The sequence below is a fragment of the Podarcis vaucheri genome (assembly GCF_965113315.1).
Source record: "Podarcis vaucheri genome assembly, chromosome: 5".
Taxonomy (NCBI): domain Eukaryota; kingdom Metazoa; phylum Chordata; class Lepidosauria; order Squamata; family Lacertidae; genus Podarcis; species Podarcis vaucheri.
Genome location: NC_138763.1, coordinates 73,467,710 through 73,475,468, shown reverse-complemented (window position 1 = coordinate 73,475,468; position 7,759 = coordinate 73,467,710).

The window sequence follows — 7,759 nt, the reverse complement described above, 5'->3', positions numbered from 1 at the left end:
AAGGAGAATATTCTTCTATATGAGCAGCTACGCTTGCACTTCAGCTCAGCCTTCAATACTCATAACAGGTAACATTATTCCAGAAATACATTCTGTTGCCTACCAGTGAGAGTTCCTTTATATTAAATGACTGTACTTCCCTTCCGCATTATCCTTAATTTTATAGAGGGTGATATAAAGAAGATGAACCTCAGAAACGCCTTTGATCTGAACATCTTAATGAATAGCAAGACGCAGGCATTACAGGATTTACTGCGGGCTCAGGATGTAACAGCATTGCTGAGTTAAATTGCTAGAGATGATAAAGGCATGTATAGTTTTGAGGGGGATATCAAGGGCATTTCTAATTTCCTCTTCTTATACAAGGAAATTTGCAGCACTTGTGGTGAATAGTAAAATACGAATTTTCCCTACCACAAGTTAGTTCATGTATCTTGTAGGGGTATTTTATTTTCCCTTCCCCATTCCTGAGATGTCTATATATTTTTTAAAAAAGTTTAAAAACCCAAACAAAAATAAAATGTATATTTCATTTTATTCTGTAAAGGTTGAACATTTACTTGCAATTCCACATAAATCCTCATACAAACATTTAAAAATGAAAAAAAGTGGAAAGTGAATTCCCGATCAAAAACAAAGCAGTGCCCTGCCAATATTTGCACCTGTGTCTTAGGTCTACTTTTTCTCCAGAGTCCTATTGCTGTGAAGGTCCCTACTAACCTTGTGGAAAGGATGGGGGCATCAGGATCAAGTGTAGGCATTTTTCTTCATCCCACTTGGCCACAAAGAATGCATCTTGGGGAGGGGGGGTCTACCTCTTAATCCAGTCTGAGTGCATTGAATGATTCTAATAAAATACTTTTATGTTCGAAGCAATGTGATGTGACAAGACATCACCTGATGTTGTAGTCATCCAGTGATGAGTATACAGGTGTGAACCAGCTCATAATGAATGGAGGTCCATTATTTAATTGTGGATTGTTGTTCTTTTTCTACTTTCCCACAATGTGGCTTCTGGGATGTGAGATCCCATATAACAATTAAATTTCTCCATACATGCCAACTATTTTCTTTGCAGTAATGGTTGAATGAACTGGAACAGTCTTCTAGCTTCAGTTTAGGTTCAAAATGGGAGGTGTCAAAATCATACAGCATGTCTTTTTTCAATGTGAGCCAAAGATATTGGCCATTTAATTAAAATGACTCATCATTTATATTTTTTCCATCACTGGAAACCAAATTGTCAAAAGAATAATTCTTCTCATAATAGTTCAGCTGCATCCAATCAGCAACAAGAAAATGATGTGCTCTCTCTGTCTCTCAGATTGTGGATAAGAACTGAGAGGATCACACAAGTAAGCTTAAACACATGAATGAGAATGTGACCTAGCCTTTCTGCCAATTCCAGAGGTTTCTGATTTAAAGCTCTCTGATTGTGGTTCACCTCCAGTTCTAAAACCTATAATGCAACGCAGATGTTGTTAGGGGGTGACTGATGGACGGATGCAATTAATTTCCATTTCTCCATTGAGATAGAATACTGAAGTCTGGCGAATGTATTTGTCATGGTCCATCAAATCTATGAGGAGAAAATGGTAACTTGATCTTTGACCTTTCCCTCATAGATCATCATAAATTCATCAGTCTTTCTAATCAGACTGTTATACTTAAACAGTCCCCTGAACTTGAGCATTCATGACTTTTGGAGCAGTGGTTCATTATGGTCTGGTGGTTAAAGAGGGTTTAAAAACTCAGTTCAACATTTTTAACTGAGGTCAACAAGAGGTTATACATCTAATAATAATAAAAAGAGAAAGGTTCTCTCTTTCATCAGGCAGTCAATTGAGTGTCATTATTTGCTGCTGCTGAAGGAGCATTAGAGAACTGATGTGAGGCATGAGCCCTGAGAGGACCCAGCCACCCCCTGGAAGGGCAATACCACCTGCTCATTTGGCTGTGACTTTCAAGAAAGTTGAATGGTCTGGGTATATCTTAGAGGCGTGCCATGGATCCAGCAAAGAGTGAAAACTAGCCAGCTGCTATAGGCTATAGGTAAAAACAATTAACACCTAACCCGGGTGATTCGTACCCCCTTTTGGATCTCTCACTATTATAACATTAAAATCAGGATTAATAGGCAAAAAGACTAACTTGTGTAATGGTTATGATGGCATCTCTGAGCGAGATGCAACTCTCAAAGCCCCACAGACCTTTTCTTTAGTCAGTCCATTTGGGGCATTGCTAGGTATTTAAAAGACTAGGTTCCTGGGGCCAGAGGATACAATGTTCAGTAAAAAAATGTGCACATGCTCGTTTATATGTATAAGCAATTTTGGGCTACCTCAATTCCTGTTCTCCCAGTAATCCATCCAACTGCCCTGTAAGGTTGACCACCATGCATAAGGTTGAGGTTGCAACTCCTGGTTTTTTGATTCACAGCTCACACTTTAACCACTACACTACATTCGTCCTCACAAATCCTTGCACTCTGTATCCCTCTAAACAGTACCAGAAAAGCAATCATTTGTCACCAGCAAGATGCTGGTTGATCTCTGGAATAGAAAAATGGCACAAATGGTTGACATAATCACTCCCCAACCCTCTCTCCCATCAGGAAGTGCTCAAGCTTCTTGGATTCTTGAGGAACCGGGGGTGATGAAGCAACTGGAAAGAGTTAGAGCAAAGCTGGAGGAAGACTTGCAATGAATCTGACTGAGAATGGGCTAGAGCTCATTTTGGGAACTACCCCACAGCACTCATCTACTTCGCTGCCAATGTTGCATTAGCACAGTGCTGGCCAACAGAGATTTTCTTTAGGAGGTCTTATATTTGAACATCTTGTGTAGTGAGGAGGAACCTTTGGATGCCAGCTGTGATCAATCTGCAAAACACTTTGTTGGTAAAGTCACTCATATTCCCTTACTTAGACTCCACATTTAGAGCAGGATCAGTGGTTGTGACCGTAGCATCTGCTTGTCATCTTTTAATGTGTATGTTTGCTTGGAGGTTAGAGACCGACCACATGTCCACTTGATCCTTGTCTGTTCTGGCTGGTGAAAGCCAATAAAGGAGGCCTGACTGATTGGGTGGCTGGAGTTGAATGCATCTGTTATGGAAGGTGTGGTACCATCTATTTTAAGCAAAGCAGTAGAAAGACCTCTGCTTTTTTATATATATAAAAAATCCTCATTGGACTGCTCTTTGTTCCCCTCACTCCTCCACTGAACAAAGGCTATTCAAGCATGTACTTCAGCACACTGGCCATTAGCTGCAATGGGGCATCCATGTTTAATTATTTATCTATTTATTCCTATATTTATTAGTCATCTAACAATTAGTATCCTCTGGGTGACATACAACACATAATAAAAACAATAAAACCACATAATGCAAAATACAATTTTAAAAGACAGCATTAAAACAGTTAATATAAAACATAAAATGGTTAGAAGCCACACAGTAAGTGGCAGTGCCTTATTATATGAGCCCCTAAGCCTTTTCCAGACTTATGAAGAGGGGTGCCAACCTACTTTCCTTTTACATTTGTGCATCCCATTTGTGCATCCAGAGCCCAGCACCTCCCCAGGACTGCTCCTACAGGTTACTTGTGCTTGTCAGTATGTTACATTTGGAGCCCTGGAGAAGAATGCGCTGATTCAGTGTACATATGGGAGATGCATATGACCTTCTGTAGGATGTAATAGCCAGCATGCAGTGGTGCAAGTGTGACTGGCCAGTGTGGAGGTAGGAGGGAAGCGATCCTTGCCTGAATGTTCCATTGTGTTGCAGAATTAAATTGCAGAATAATAGCTGCACCATGACCACTAACAATCTACTCTGACAAATTCAGCAATATTGAATGTACGGAATCAAGTGCCTTCATCTTGCCAGAGAGAGAGTGGGCGGAGTTATGCCAGAGGCTGCAAGGAAATTCCAGGGCATTTGACTTTACTTTCCAAATTTGGACTTGATTAATTTTTCAGCGCTGTTACTTGTCTTACACCCCCACACCCCAAAGCTGGTTTTGAAAGTGTCGGTCTTTTTATGCAGTGTTGCTTCTGCCTCCATGATTGGTGATGACTTTCATAAATATATTGTGTGTCCCTGCACTGCCAGTCTAGCAGCAAGCAGACTGCAGAGGTAGATTTAAGGCAACACAATTGGTTCTGCCGCACTGGGTGCCAAGCCCGGGGGGGGGGGCGTTGCAGGGTGTCACAACTATGATGTAGATGTAGTGAATTGAGCAGAATGGAAGGCAAGAGACTGGGTGGGAGGGTGCAACAGGGACCCGCTGAAATTTGAAACACCAAAGTCCGCCCCTGCAGACTGCCATGAGATTCAAATGGTGAAATGGAAAAAGTTGGAAAACTCATCCTTTTGCCAGTCTTTTGTTTCAGGGCTGACACATTTGCCATCCCATTTAACTTAAAAGGCAAGCTCTGTTAGCTCTTGCCTCATATGAGTGAGTCTAGTATGTGACCTCTTGCCTTTAATAAGAGTCTAGAATATATGAAAAGCACTTACAGCTTTGACAGTTGTATTAAGTATCCCATTTCCCCTCCTTGAAAGGAAACCACAAAAAGGTATTTAAATCCGCTTTCTACTAGAAATATCCGTGAACATTTTGAGGAAAGCTCAGGAACCTGATGAAACGAGTCTGTCAACCTAAGCCCCAGATATTTTTACACAGTTAATCAAATATTTCAGTATATATTCTCTTCAGCTATACAAATTGCCTATTTTCAAAGGGTGTTTCCAAAGGCATAGATACTGACTATGTAAAGGAAACATATTTTGAAAGGACTGACTGCTCCCCTGTGATCAGAGAAAGAAAGAAAATATGAAAATTATCACACAGTAAAACAACCTTAAAGACTAACAAATATATTGGAGAACAAAGTTTTGCCACAATATTATTTTGTCTTTGAGGTGCCACAAGAGTCGAGACTCTCTGGTTTCTGCTGCTGCAGACAAAACCAGACTACTCTCTAGAATTTGTCATAGTAAAATTAAAAGCTGTCCTGTGGATTTGATAGTGCAAGGGGTGTGTTTCCACTAGACCCAGCCAACACATTTATCTTTCAGGAGTATTTGAACCCTGGCTTTAGGAAGACAATCCCCCTCTCTAGCTATCACATAATCAGTCCTCCTCCCTACACCCTCCAAGGAAAAATATACTTCCTGCTTTCTTCCTTGCCAACACTGCAGGCTAAAGAAGACAAGCTTTGCCTATCCAGAGATTCCTGAGGCCCAAACTCTATTGCAAAGCACATCTGAGGTAGTCAAGTCCCAAGGCCTAAACATTGTCATATATTTGGTCATTTTTAATGTTTTAGTCAGTTAGTCAGCTTCAATATTGACACTTTTTCTGTGGTCATCCCATTTACAAGATAGCTGGGGGCGAGAACAATTCACTCATAGATTCGTCAAGCTTCATATTAATGTTGCCATTCCCTAGCACTTTTATATGAAATACACACGAAGACTCATTGCTTCTCTTCTGAATGGTTCAGAATATAGCAAAGCCAAGCAGGGTCCGGTTTGGTTTCAAATTGGAAGTGTTGGGATTCCTGCATTGCAAGGGGTTGGGCTAGATGGAGGACCCTCTGCATTCTTTCCTACAATTCTATGTATGATGCAGCGCAATTTCTTCCCACATCATGATTAAAATTTGGTAGGGTCGTGACAACCCAGTTAAAGTTGCTTTGGGATTTTTTATTTGACCTGTGTTGAGTCCAGATTTTTTTTGGCTTGGGCATGATGCCCTTATTGCTCCCTGCATTATAACTGCTCTTATTGTTGTTATTTAATTGATATACTACTTAATGCCAAAATAGGCTTCTACGTTATATTTTCATCTTCGTGTGCTTTAATCTGCATATGAATGCATATAGGTAAAAGGTAAAGGACCCCTGGACAGTTAAGTCCAGTCAAACGCAACCTTGGGGTGCAGTGCTCATCTTGCTTCAGGCCGAGGGAGCTGGTGTTTGTCTGCAGACAGCTTTCTGGGTCATGTGGCCAGCATGATGAAACTGCTACTGGTGCAATGGAACACTATGATGGGTGGCAGAGAGCATGGAAATACCATTTACCTTCCCGCCGCAGTGATACCTATTTATCTACTCCTGTTGGTATGGTTCCGAACTGCTAGGTTGGCAGAAGCTGGAACAGAGCAACAGAAGCTCACCCCATCATGCGGATTCGAACTGCTGACCTTCCAATCAGCAAGCCCAAGAGGCTCACCATAGCGCCACCCACTCCCTTTTATGAATGCATGTATTAGTGAAAGTAGCATGCCAAATGCATTACGTTCGGGAAGATTACTTTGCAAAAATGTGCATATTAGGGGAAATTGCATGCAAGAATGTGTATATTAGGACAAATTTGCACAAAAATGCTCATGAATTTTCATGAGGACTTAAAACAAATCTCAAGCTGATATGGAAATGTGGAGAACTGAATTTAAGATGGGAAAATATGCGAAACTGTGGAGAACCAAAATTGACATATTCGCCTATTCTTAGTGGAGAATGTAAGTGCAAACAGTAGGTGATCTCCAAATTTGTCGTACTCTGAGTATGACTGTTGGATATCACCCAGTGTCGTTTGGAAACACAGTGGAGACAACATTAGCTGTTCGAATCTAGTGTTTTCCTTGCTGAAAAGATTAAACATTATTTTATTAAACATAAAATAAGTCAGTTATAATTGCCACTTGTTTCTGCATGAGAGCCTAAACCACTGTTCTGTGAGAAGCCAGGTTAAAGGGCAACTTGAAAGTTATTTTGGCTTGACCATTTACAATTTGACTATGAGGGTAGCAGAACAGGGTTTTTATTGTCTCCATGTAAAGCCAAAGTTATGGTTATGCACAGGTCACCCACCTCAGTCCATAGTTCTAACAGTACATTCCGCATTTTCAACCCTCACAGTTGGCCTTTCTCATGCACTTAGATACTTAGCATCTGTCTCTGATTAGTGAAGCTGGTGGCTAAAATCAATAGACCGTCTTAGCTGTAAAATATAGCTCCATCCTCCTGACTTCAGCTATCTGTTAGAAAATTCACTTCAGGACCTCCTCCTCCTCCTCCTCCTAATGTGCAAATTGGTTTACAATCTTCCAGTTTTCTGGTTGTTGTATTATTTACCTGTATTAAAAACTACTTTTTCTTGTTTGGGATGCTCAAGGATTTTGTGTGGTCACATTTTTGAAGGAACCAATCTGATTAACACTTCCTGAACAAAGTGTTCAGCAATGTGTATGGAAGCCTGCTCCTTCATTTGAGCTTCCTTTTCTGAATTGAGGTAACTGTTAGTGTCTGCCATTAACCCTGATGTCTTGTACAAAGCTAGCTATAAATCATGTTAGCATGTTCACAGAACAATGCCTTCAGTTTGAGGACAAAGTTTTTCCACCCTACTGCAATTTAGATGCAATGTAAACACTGCTCTGTAACCTTTTTTCTTTTAAGTGCCAACAGTCTGGTTCCATCCTGGTTCAAGCAGAGCCTGTACCATTTGTACAGGCCTGGCCTGCTCCAAAACATTCTTCAGGGCCTAACAAATCCAAACCTCTTCTCCCAACACCACCATTTTTATAGGTTTTGTTGAAATATAGCAGGCAATGCAAAGAAAACAACAGAGGGGGGAAAGACATAGGGGCAGTGCAAGACGCTGGATATTATCTTAATAAGAAACAGTTGGTACATAGAAGATTGTCAAAATAACCAAATTCTGAGAGTAAGATAGAGACTTTTGT